The sequence below is a fragment of the Leptodactylus fuscus genome, chromosome 11, assembly GCF_031893055.1.
Source record: "Leptodactylus fuscus isolate aLepFus1 chromosome 11, aLepFus1.hap2, whole genome shotgun sequence".
In the NCBI taxonomy this organism is placed as follows: domain Eukaryota; kingdom Metazoa; phylum Chordata; class Amphibia; order Anura; family Leptodactylidae; genus Leptodactylus; species Leptodactylus fuscus.
Genome location: NC_134275.1, coordinates 83,219,984 through 83,232,733, shown reverse-complemented (window position 1 = coordinate 83,232,733; position 12,750 = coordinate 83,219,984). Strand labels below are relative to the sequence as shown.

Below are 12,750 nucleotides of genomic sequence, written 5' to 3'. Positions count from 1 at the left end.
TGGGAATATACCACGGTGCCCTTCAAATTTGGTTGTCTTCTACTACACCAGTCTTGTGTTAGAGCCTGGGCCCACCAAAGGATTCACTGGTACTCTGGTGGGTCAGTCCAACACTGAATGGGGGTCCCTTCAATTTTATAACCCCGTTCCCTTGCCTCCGCATTCAGAATTTAGGGCCAAGAGCATTGTGACCTCCAGGGGGAGGTTGGGCTGCAGTTCATTGAGCCCAATAGATTTGTCTGGGCGTCCATCCTCCAATAAGTTCTTGGGAATAAACCACGGTGCCATTCAAATTTGGTTTTCTTCTGCTGGACCAGTCTTGTGTTAGAGCCTGGGCCCACCAAAGGATCCACTGGTACTCTAGTGGGCCAGTCCAACACTGAATGAAGGTCCCTTCAATTTTAAAACCCCATTCCTTGCCTCTCCATTCAGAATTTACGGGCCAAGAGCATTGTGACCTTCCAACCATGTGGAAGTAGTAAGGTGGCCAAACTGAGCTGGGCTTCTCCCTGACCTCTGAGGAACGTCTCCCCTACAATAGACTATCTAGCTCCTTCACGTTTGAGGAGCTACATTAAAGGCACACAGGACACCATGGTTTCCACCACCTTGAGATTTAGGAAATCTCCACCAATCACATTCTTCCATTCTAGATGATCACATCCACTATTTGTGGTTGGCATTGGGACTCAAGTCGGCTCCATGTCCCATTGGTTGGATGGGGACTCTAACAAATTTTTTGCTCGGGCCTGTGTCAACCATCCTGCCTAAGCAAAATAATCGAGTCAGCAAAACAGACCACATCCGTGTAATATGTATACATCCATACCTTAACCAGCTCATGAGTCATCGGTAAATCTACATCCTTGAGTCATCTTCTGCTCTCAACAAGTTGTTTCCAGGAAAACTGGTGCCGACTGTTATAACAGCCTATACAATTCCCAAAGGGGACGGCATCAAACTTTCCCACATTCTCCATAGAGTATGATAGGAACATACATCAATCTGCCATAACATTAGATCTCCTTCGTGCCACCAAAACATCTCTAGCCCATCAAGACATGGACTCCACAAGACCTCTGAAGGTGTCCTGTGGTATCTGGCACCAAGACGTGAGCAGAAGATCTTCTGAATCCTGTAATTTGTGAGGTGCGGCCTTCGTGGCTTGGCCTTGTTTTTTCAGCAGATGTTGGATTGGATTGAGATCTGGAGAATATGGTGGCCAAGTCTCCCACCTTGATGACTTTTTTGTCATGTTCCTCACTCCAGTCTTGACCAATTTTTGCGGTGCGGCAGGAGCATTGTCCTGATGAAATAGGCCACTGCCATTAGGGGGCACCTTTGACATGCCAAGGATATGAGGTATACAACATTTAAGTAGGTTGTACGTGCCACAGTAATATCCACACGAGGACAGGACCCAACCAGGACCCAAGGTTCTCTGAGGAACATTGACTAGAAGATCACTCTAACTCCACCAGCTTGTCTTCTTCCCATAATGCATCTTGGTGACATCTCCGCTCCTGGTAGGTGACGTACATGCAGCCGCCATCCACATGATGTAGGTGTACACGATTCCTCAGACCAGGCCATCGTCTTCCATTGCTCCATGGTCTGATTCTGATACTCATGTACCCATTGAAGGTGCTTTAAGTGGTGGACAGGGTCCAACATTGACTCTCTGGCCGGTCTTTGGCTGCAAACTGTAATGCCCTAGTCTAAGTCTCTCAGATCCTTGTGCTTGCCAATTTTCCTGCTTCCAATATATCTATGTCAAGACGTGTTCAGTTGCCACCTAGTATATCTTCCATTCCTTGACAGGCGCCGTTGTCACAAGGTTATAGAGTTATCCACTTCTGTTGATGTTACATCTGAACAATGTAAATGTGCAGAGTGGTTTCAGTCTTCACTGTGGTCCTGGCATTCTATTCATGAACCAGAAATTTCAGAATGAACAGTGTTATGGGTCCTTTCCAGATAAAACAGCGCTGGACACTGCTGAGATGTATGGACTCGTGGGAGGACAGATAAAAAAAAAAAAGGAAAACTAAATAATCTCTGGGGCCCCTGGGACAGATCCTGACAAGAGGAGGATCCCAGAGAAATGAATGGAAGCAAACTCTCCACTATGTTACTTGTCTGATTATTTTACAAACAATGGACGGTTTACATAGTGTTCATCAAAGAGACAGGAAGAAGGCGGAAGACAAGATGGCAGAGGATGAAGTCGGGCCCGCGGCGGGCCTGAGGAGGGACGTGGGGAGCGCACACTTAGCGGCGGCCGTCCTGCTGTGACCATTGTCATATACAACATGTAGGGAGGAGAAGCTGTCACTGTGTCAGCAAAACCAGCCCGAGGGCAAATGTCATGGCCAGCAGGGTATGATGCTAAAATCAGTTATAGGTAATGGGATATTGATATTGAGTTTTTATATATGACATATCCAAAGTATCAGACCTCATTATATGATCTGAGGGGTCCGACATGCAGACCCTGGACCTATGGACGCTGCCAGTAGATAGGGAGTGAATGCAGCACCATTCCTACTGAGATAATAGGAGTGGTTCAGCTGCCAGGTCCTCTGAATAGTGGTGCAGCAGCCAGGTCCTCTGAATAGTGGTGCAGCAGCCAGGTCCTCTGAATAGTGGTGCAGCAGACAGGTCCTCTGAATAGTGGTGCAGCAGACAGGTCCTCTGAATAGTGGTGCAGCAGACAGGTCCTCTGAATAGTGGTGCAGCAGACAGGTCCTCTGAATGGTGGTGCAGCAGACAGGTCCTCTGAATAGTGGTGCAGCAGCTAGGTCCTCTGAATAGTGGTGCAGCAGACAGGTCCTCTGAATAGTGGTGCAGCAGCCAGGTCCTCTGAATAGTGGTGCAGCAGCCAGGTCCACTGAATAGTTGCGCAGCAGACAGGTCCTCTGAATAGTGGTGCAGCAGACAGGTCCTCTGAATAGTGGCGCAGGAGACAGGTCCTCTGAATAGTGGTGCAGCAGCCAGGTCCTCTGAATAGTGGTGCAGCAGACAGGTCCTCTGAATAGTGGTGCAGCAGACAGGTCCTCTGAATAGTGGTGCAGCAGACAGGTCCTCTGAATAGTGGTGCAGCAGACAGGTCCTCTGAATAGTGGTGCAGCAGACAGGTCCTCTGAATAGTGGTGCAGCAGACAGGTCCTCTGAATGGTGGTGCAGCAGACAGGTCCTCTGAATAGTGGTGCAGCAGCTAGGTCCTCTGAATAGTGGTGCAGCAGACAGGTCCTCTGAATAGTGGTGCAGCAGCCAGGTCCTCTGAATAGTGGTGCAGCAGCCAGGTCCACTGAATAGTTGCGCAGCAGACAGGTCCTCTGAATAGTGGTGCAGCAGACAGGTCCTCTGAATAGTGGCGCAGGAGACAGGTCCTCTGAATAGTGGTGCAGCAGCCAGGTCCTCTGAATAGTGGTGCAGCAGACAGGTCCTCTGAATAGTGGTGCAGCAGCCAGGTCCTCTGAATAGTGGTGAAGCATCCAGGTCCTCTGAATAGTGGTGCAGCAGACAGGTCCTCTAAATAGTGGTGCAGCTGTCAGGTCCTCTGAATAGTGGTGCAGCAGCAAGGTCCTCTGAATAGTGGTGCAGCAGCCAGGTCCTCTGAATAGTGGCGCAGCAGACAGGTCCTCTGAATAGTGGTGCAACAACCAGGTCCTCTGAATAGTGGTGCAGCAGACAGGTCCTCTGAATAGTGGTGCAGCAGACAGGTCCTCTGAATAGTGGTACAGCTGTCAGGTCCTCTGAATAGTGGTGCAGCAGACAGGTCCTCTGAATATTGGTGCAGCTGTCAGGTCCTCTGAATAGTGGTGCAGCAGCCAGATTCTCTGAATAGTGGTGCAGTAGCCAGGTCCTCTGAATAGTGGTGCAGCAGCCAAGTCCTCTGAATAGTGGTGCAGCAGCCAAGTCCTCTGAATAGTGGTGCAGCAGCCAAGTCCTCTGAATAGTGGTGCAGCAGCCAAGTCCTCTGAATAGTGGTGCAGCAGCCAGATCCTCTGAATAGTGGTGCAGCAGACAGGTCCTCTGAATAGTGGTGCAGCTACCAGGTCCTCTGAATAGTGGTGCAGCAGCCAGGTCCTCTGAATTGTGGTGCAGCAGACAGGTCCTCCGAATAGTGGTGCAGCAGCCAAGTCCTCTGAATAGTGGTGCAGCAGCCAGATCCTCTGAATGGTGGTGCAGCAGACAGGTCCTCTGAATTGTGGTGCAGCAGACAGGTCCTCTGAATAGTGGTACAGCTGTCAGGTCCTCTGAATAGTGGTGCAGCAGCCAAGTCCTCTGAATAGTGGTGCAGCAGACAGGTCCTCTGAATAGTGGTGCAGCAGACAGGTCCTCTGAATAGTGGTGGAGCAGCCAGGTCCTCTGAATAGTGGTGCACCAGCCAGGTCCTCTGAATAGTGGTGCAGCATCCAGGTCCTCTGAATAGTGGTGCAGCAGCCAGGTCCTCTGAATAGTGGTGCAGCAGCCAGGTCCTCTGAATAGTGGTGCAGCAGCCAGGTCCTCTGAATAGTGGTGCAGCAGCCAAGTCCTCTGAATAGTGGTGCAGCAGACAGGTCCTCTGAATAGTGGTGCAGCAGACAGGTCCTCTGAATAGTGTTGCACCAGCCAGGTCCTCTGAATAGCGGTGCAACGCAGCTCCTATTACTCCTATCCATCCACTAGCAGCTTCCAGGACCCAGAGGCTGTTGCAACAGATGATCCGTGCAGGGTCCAGGTGTCAAACCCCACAGATTTCATGATCTATCCTGTGGCCCCGACGATCAACTGCTTGAAGAGTCCATAGCCTTTGCATATGGCAGTCTCTTCACAGAAAGCCAAGTAAAGCGTCATACACTGTGTAGTGGTTGTGCTTGGTATTACAGCTCAGCCCCATTCACTTGAATGGGGCTGAACTGCAAACATGGCCATCATTGGCTGCATCATTGTTGTCCCAAATCGCTGTATTGCTCCAGCCTTAACCTGGCAGTAACTGTTCCATTTTCCTACAGCACCTCCAGAGGTAAAACATGGGATTACACAGAAATCAATGGTGTGTCCGTTTTTGGTGTTTTTCTGAATTATTTCTTGAAAACATCTTTTATGGAGACAAAAGTCATGGCAGAGACGATAGAGAGAAAGTCCAAATGTATGAAAAAATAGTTTTATGTGGATTTTTTATGCATGTTCCAACCTGTGGTTCTCCTACTACAACATCCAACATCTCTGATAGCTGTGGATACTGGGAGTTGTAGTTTTGCAACAAGCAAAAAGCGAAGGGGCCCCAATGTAAAAAAAAAATTAGACACGGCTAGAAAAGAGACTGCTGGGACGTCCATGATCTGGAGCATAAGGAGACTTGTCCGTATTCACACACACACGAGAACCCTCTACAAAGAACAGACCTCCATCTCCACGTGACATCTCCAGTGTAAATGATCCTGAAAATTTGGCAAGAAGACTGGAGATCGGAAAAAGTACCTGAAAGTCCTGAGCCCCAACGTTAAAGAAGTTCTCCGGGATGGAAACACAAAGCCTGTTACAAGACAAACAGTAAGTGTCCTCATCCCCCAGTGGATCCTATAGAGATATAGCACCATTAAAGGGGAGTTATGATCCCTTAAAGGGGTATTCTCACCTCTGGGACTCATCTATCTGTCTTGAAGACGGTCAGAACTTACAGTTCTTCAATGGGTGGGTTTCCAGGCTCAAATCAAGTGTTCATACTGATGACCTGACCCATCAGTTTTGGCTGTAGTGGTAATCATTGGATATGGGGACCCCCAATGGTAAAGAAGGATCGGACATGATGAATTTCATTTCCTGATCCTTAATTCTCAGGAACATAATGGTGTCTGGTGGTGGATTACTCCCCTCTCCATTGACAACACATGAACGCTTAGCCGAAACAAGCCATCTTAGATTTGGAGAATTAGGAGGAACAGTTGTTGGTAGAATGAGCCGCCATGTGTATGGGCTACAGACTATGGAAGAGCCATTAACCTGGTTACGAAACAGCGGCTCAAGAAAGTCGCCCATGCACATTACATGAACACAGGCCAAATGGGGTGTCCTGACTCTCCCCCGATATCTGCAGAATTTCAACCTGCTCAATCCTTTATTCACAAGATGGTCCAATTTGAAGGTCTTGGGCCTCAAGGTAAAATAAATAACAGGCCCCCTTACCATGTACTATCTATAATACCAGTGTCTTCTTATGTTGTAGAGAAGCCCCCAGGCCCCCTGAGGCTCCAAGGTCCTCTAGGAATTGCTACCTCTGCACCACCTATTGCTACACGCTTCTTCTCAAGGGACACAAGCCACCATCGGGAGATGTCTGACAGAGGTTTACTCCCCTTTCCCCATTCATCACTCATGTGCATGCTGAACCGAGTGTGCATGTGCACGAGGGAGTCATTTGGAATAACCATTGAGGGTATACGGCCACTTTTTGTTCCCTGCTCTCTATAACAACAGCTAATGAAATACTTCTAAATATTCCCTACATGGGTCAGTGCAAATATTCCAATGTGGTGATTGCTGTGACTTATAGAAGAACCTTTCCCATTATAGCACAACATCTGTGCATGTAAATAATGGTCTGATAGTGATTAAAGGGAGACCCCGGCAAATACCTCTGTAATGGGGAAGGGTTTGTTATAGACCCTCTAATGAATAGACCCTGCTTTAGAATTAATCCCAGAGGTTCTGTGCACTAGTCAGTAGGGGGCAGAGTTGTAGCCAGGTTATACTTCACCAGGGGTAAATATTACATTTGCTGCCCTAAGGTTGGGGCTACACGGCCACCTTGGCTGTGACTCCCATCATGCAATGTGTCGGGAATGTAATGTAAGGGAATAGAGTCTCATTGAGACCCGGAGGTCGCTGCGACTGCGATTTCTAGCTGCAAAAAGATCAAGCGCTGATTTTTTTTGGAAATAGAAGTCATTGTTGCAGCACCCTCGAGACTCCATTCACTCACATTAGTGCACAGCAACACAGCGGGCTTGGTTGCAGGACTAGAATTGTGGTCAAGGTCGCCATGTAGCCCTACCTAGCCTTACCTTCTGTCTAAACACCCTGATCGATTCCAATTGGTTTATTGGCACCGCCTTGGCATGGCATGGCACCCAGGGTATATGCTGTACAAGCAGCAGCCTAGCTAAGTCCATAGAGCGTGCCCCTAATTTTTTGCAAAATTTACAAAATCTATTTGCATTATGGTGTATAGAATAAGCCACCGAATTAGTTATATGGTGCCAGTACCTATACCGGAAAGGTAGCCAGTGCAAAAGGGTTTATAGAGGGGCAGGTAGGTACCTGCGGAGAGGTAGGCAGATACCGGTACCAGCACACAGTGACTTCTCATATGGCAACGGAGGGGTTAAGAGAAGCAGGAAACTTTTGAGAGTTTTGTTACGGCTCCAGCCCAGTCTCCCCCCTCTCAGCTGTGCCTCCCTCCCCCTGCTCTCATTCTCTCTCTCCCTCCCCTCCCTGGCCCATTACACAGCCCCGGCCCCTTATTTCCTCTGGATTGTCCAGCTTCTTTCTCTCTCCATAGACCGCACCAGTCCCCTGTGGTTTGGGGGAGACGGGGCACCCTTGTCAATGAATCTGACTTTGTCTTTACACTTGGATGCAGGAGCCGTTCTCAGGATTTAGTGCCAGATCTCCAACTTGGAAAAGGGACATCTCTTCTTCATCCTCACTCCATGTGGATAAGGATATGATTTTTGGGGGGTACCAGATGGCATCTGTCTGACTGGCGAACCTCAAACTGGGGCACAGAGTGTGGCACAGATAAGGTAAGACCACTCTTACATAGAACAATAGGAATATGGGGGCTGAGCTAGTAAAGAGGGGGGCACGAGACCCTTAATTTGTCTGAGACACAGATCTGCTTCGATCTCCTCTTACAACTGGGGGTGACTACATCACAAAGGATATAGCGTTACATGTCCTTAAGAAAGACACTGTATCCATCCCTGCTGCAATGTTAACATTTGTATCACTTTACGCTACATTGCATACTGCCCTCATTGTGTTCTTCGTGTTCTGAGAACCTATAAAGATACACATTGGGGAATTGTTCTCACTGAGCCAGCTATGTTCAAGTTGGCTTGTCCATCAGTTGTATCTGTTGTGTCTCCTGAGGGTCTTGTCATTCATTTTACTTCTCCAAATATAGTGAGTCGAGACCCCTTGACCATGTTCTCTGAGTCGTAAAACACACCATTGTCCTTCCGACCTATAACTTATGTAAACGATAAGAAAAGAAGGTTCCTCAAGTCTCCAAATAAGTGAATCAGAACCCCTCGAACATGTCCTCTAAGTCATAAGGTCCCCCATTGTCCTTCTAGTCTATAACCCTTGTAAACGACACAACAAAACGGTTCCTCAAGTCTTCAAATATCGTGAGTCAGAACCCCTCGAATATGTCCTCTAAGTCATAAGGTCCCCCATTGTCCTTCCAGTCTATAACCCTTGTAAACGATACAACAAAACGGTTCCACAAGTCTTCAAATATCGTGAGTCAGAACCCCTCGAACATGTTCTCCAAGTCATAAGATGCCGAATTGTCCTTCTGACCCATAACCCTTGGAAACCACACAACAAAGAGGTTCCTTTATAAGGATGTGTGACTCTAGGAAGAAGCAGGTGTAGAGAATGGATAGACAATGGGACAATCGTAGGAGGGGGGACAAGATGCTAGGTATGTCATAGAAGAATGAAGATAAAGTCTAGTTACTGTTCCAGATCTGGATGTTGAGATCCTTTATGACGTGATGCCGTCACTTTCTGTCATCCTTCACGTCTGGACGACTTCCCAGTATGACATTTGTCCATAGAGTCCATTCAATTGCTTTGATGCCATCCCATTGACCAAAAGGGCCCTTTCTTCATTGTTGGGATTGGTCTATCTTGGTCTTCAACTTGAGTCATCAATTGTCCTCTTTTGCTCTTCTGTATATGATGTCTTTGCAAATACAGCTGCTCCTCAGATAGACTCGCGTCTCCCCAAGGCCTAAACTCCTTTGTTAGAACCTGTGTGTAAATATTGTAGTCTCAGCGAACGTGGATGTGATGATTTACGTCTCGTTGTATAAAGGGGGCCTAAATGTGATCCGGCTGATGAGACTTATAGTTGGACATCACCATAACTGTTTTGGCTATGGTCAGCTTTACAGAAGACTCTGACAACCTGTGTCCTGCTAATCCTACCCATACAGGCTTGACTCATCGTCCAAACATCAGTACTCTCATCACTTCTCCTAAAGGTTGACTTATCCCAAGGGCAAATGGTCTCTCCTGACATCTTTCTCCTTCCCTACTGCAATCCCCAGGGTTTATGGCTGTACAGAGCTTCTAGGAACCAGGGCTTGTAGTTCATTCCCATCTAGAAGATGGAAGCATTAAAGATGGCTACTTAAATGGGTGTTTAGTGAGTAAATGTCTGACCCGTGAGTCAGACTGACCCTAACACTATGATAAAAGTGACTGCTTTAGTATGAGTAAGACCAACAGAGCTGCATTATGTGTGATCGAGCTCGAGTGGTGTGGTAGACTTGTATGATGCATCAGGTAAAGAGGACGGCTGCCAATGTCGTGTGTCATGTGGTGCCCAGTATAACCTTACTCATATACATTATAGGTATGGTAATCGTCCTTAGGACACGTAGAGTCTGTCCTGTAGATGGAGGTTGCCCAGTTGACTCAGACCTGGGACAGGAGTCATTGGGGTATCTGTTATCTCACTATGGCCCCACGGCATCAACTTGGGGCAGACCAGGGGCTCCATAATGGCAACATATATATGGGTGTAAGTTGGCACATTCTTGGCGGATCATATGCATCGGCATCGTTGACCCATGTTATCACCTCATAGGGAATATAAGAGTCTGCTGACTGTTACAAGGACCGGGTGCCCACCTAGGCCTGGACCATCTGGTGCAAATATGTACATCCCCATACAGTGCTTGCTGTCTCCAAGACATGCCAAGAATTCACACTGAAAAGTCATGTGTCCCTTTGGTGAGCACAGCTGACATGTATCACATGCCCACAGCAGCCGTCCATTATACATTTCAGTATACATTGTGTATTGTACTGTTGTTGATTTATGGGGCTTGTATTTACATTGTCGGAGCCCATGGGCACGTAACCTTTCGCACACTAGACTCCACCCAAGGAATAGAATACAGTCATGTAACAACATACAATTCCTGTGACATCGATGAGATAAGAAAGGGCTGACAACCAACCTGCGAGTTTTACAGGAGCAACTCCAATCTATATGAACAATCGTAACCCCATCTACCGCTGAAGTCAGGGCTAAAATTTAGACTTCGCCTTTAAATAATGAACCAGCTGACCACTCCTGCTTCCACTAGTTGACTTTGCCGGGGAAAGACGTGGCCAACCTACAAATGTATGGTGGCCTTGAATGGATTGGCACCCGTAAGGTGGGATCATCTTCATGAGACAACCTATAAGTCCACAAGCTGGAGTCCACCAGTTGGACCACCAAAGTGAATAGTTGTGAGGGTCCTCTTTCCAATTATGCAGTCTATTTTAACAACTCTGTTTTCGATGAACCTTCATGGCCCCCAATGGTCCTCCAAGGCCAACAGAGGACAGTCCCAGTTGGAGTTGACCGTAGAACCAACCATTTGCCAGTAGGGCCTTCTTCTTATGTTACCCTTGTTGTAAGTGAGACAAGGTGTCATCTTAGAACCAGGGTCTTCTTGAGGACTTTCTTGTAGGAAGGCCCAGACTTGGACCCCCATTAGATAACATGACCTAATAGGGGATTTTTACATTATTCTGTCTTGGTATTCTTCCAATGTCTTGCCGATACACTTGTGGTTTGTCTCCTGTTTCCCATTGACCGTGTGCGTTTGGTTACAGTGAATGCCGCCACTCTATTACAATGCCCGGCATTCTTCTTTAATTTATGATAATTTTGCCCGGTCACCAGCTCTCTGTTTTTGTGGGTAAAATTGGTTTCACATGTATGAGGAGGGCGCTCTAGTGAATGATGCCGGTGAACGCGATTACTTTATTGTGTATGACAGCGGATTCCAAACAGAGAAATTGCAATGAAGTGAACGATTCACCTTCTGACATCGGGTAAATCTGCTTTCCATTACATGGCGGTGCTGTCCGTTGCGTGACTACACAGTCCAATGCATTCTGATATGTGTTTGGGATGAGGTGAATTCTCAGGCCTTAGGGTAGGACCAGTGATGTCATCAAACCCAACACCCAGAGGTCAAGAGACATCAAGTCATTCAATCATAAGGCAAATGTTCTGCCCGGCCCCTGGTAACTGCTCACTTACCCAACTGCTCAGTCTGCTCCTAGTGGCAGGTAGCGGGTATTACAATTTAGATCATGGGTAGTTATCAATGGTTCTTGCTGTCTTGGTGTTAATATTTGATGAACACTGGCATTGACCAAGTCTGTTAGATCTTGTTAAGACAGCCCCATAGAGTAGATCCCATAGAGTAAATCCCATATAGCAGATTGATCTATAAAATAGATCCAATGGAGTAAACCCATAAAGTAGATGCCATAAATTAAATCCCGTAGTGTAGATCCAGTAGCATAGATCCAATAGTGTAAACCATAGAGTAGATGCCTTAAATTAAATGCCGTAGAGTAGATCCTGTGGAGTAGATCCATAGGGTTCCTATAGATTTAAGCCCATAAAGTAGATCCTGTAGAGTAGATCCCATAGAGTAAACTGTGTAGAGTAGATCCCATAGAGTTAATCCCATAGAATAGGTCCCATAGAGCAGTTCCTATAGATTTGATCCCATAAAGTAGATCCTGTAGAGTAGATCCCATAGAGTAAACAGTGTAGAGGAGATCCCATAGAGTTAATCCCATAGAATAGGTCCCATAGAGCAGTTCCTATAGATTTGATCCCATAAAGTAGATCTTGTAGAGTAGATCCCAAGGGGTGAACCCCGTAGAGTATTTCCCATAGAGTAGTTCCTATAGATTTGATCCCATAAAGTAGATACTTTAGAATGGATCCCATAGAGTAAACCCAGTAGAGTAGATCCCATAGAGTTAATCCCATAGAATAGGTCCCATAGAGTAGTTCCTACAGATTTGATCCCATAAAGTAGACCCCTGTTCTCGTTTATGTTCCGGTTTCGTTGTCTTATAAGGGACATTATCTTCCATGTTTGTGCACCAGTGAGGTCTTACTTTGTGACTCTTGTATCTGAACCTTAGGCTGTCATGTAGCAGAGCTTAAGAACTGAATTCATATCTGTTTTCAGACGCAACACGTATAACATAAATCTTGTCTCGGGGTTTGATATATATTGACGGGTCACGCTTTTTTAAGTAATTTAGTGTAACAGGGCAACGTTCTGGAGATTACTGGGAAGGTCAGTCACCTCCTGAGGGATTAAAGGGGTTGTATATAATTATGTCAGGAGGGGTCATATAACCAAGCACATGTGGTGTAGTCACTTTGTTATACGGTCTCTTTTACAATTCGGTCCCCAAGTGATGGTCTGGATGACCGGAGATGCGGTGGTGGGGGATGGGAGACTTCCCCTATGCATATGGTGTACCTATATTAAAGGGGGCCTTATACTAACTCTTCCAACTCTGTGTATCCTCCTGTAGGCGCCATTCCACAGATTTCGGCACAGTTGGAATTTTTTCTCTGGCCTGCACCATTTCTGAGCTATCATTTCTGTTAGTTTCAACACGCAATATCCTAATTAGGCTCTATATTGT

General features: G+C 46.8%; 1 protein-coding gene across 1 annotated transcript in view; it reads left to right on the top strand.

The window, feature by feature from the left end:
* Nucleotides 1-7,530: 7,530 nt before the first annotated feature.
* The window catches only part of PLEKHG2 (pleckstrin homology and RhoGEF domain containing G2), a 62,796-nt gene continuing 57,576 nt past the window's right edge, over nt 7,531-12,750 (top strand). Inside the window, exon 1 of the mRNA XM_075259874.1 lies at nt 7,531-7,793. The gene's annotated coding sequence lies outside the window, so the exon portion shown is untranslated. The remainder of the gene's footprint in view (nt 7,794-12,750) is intronic.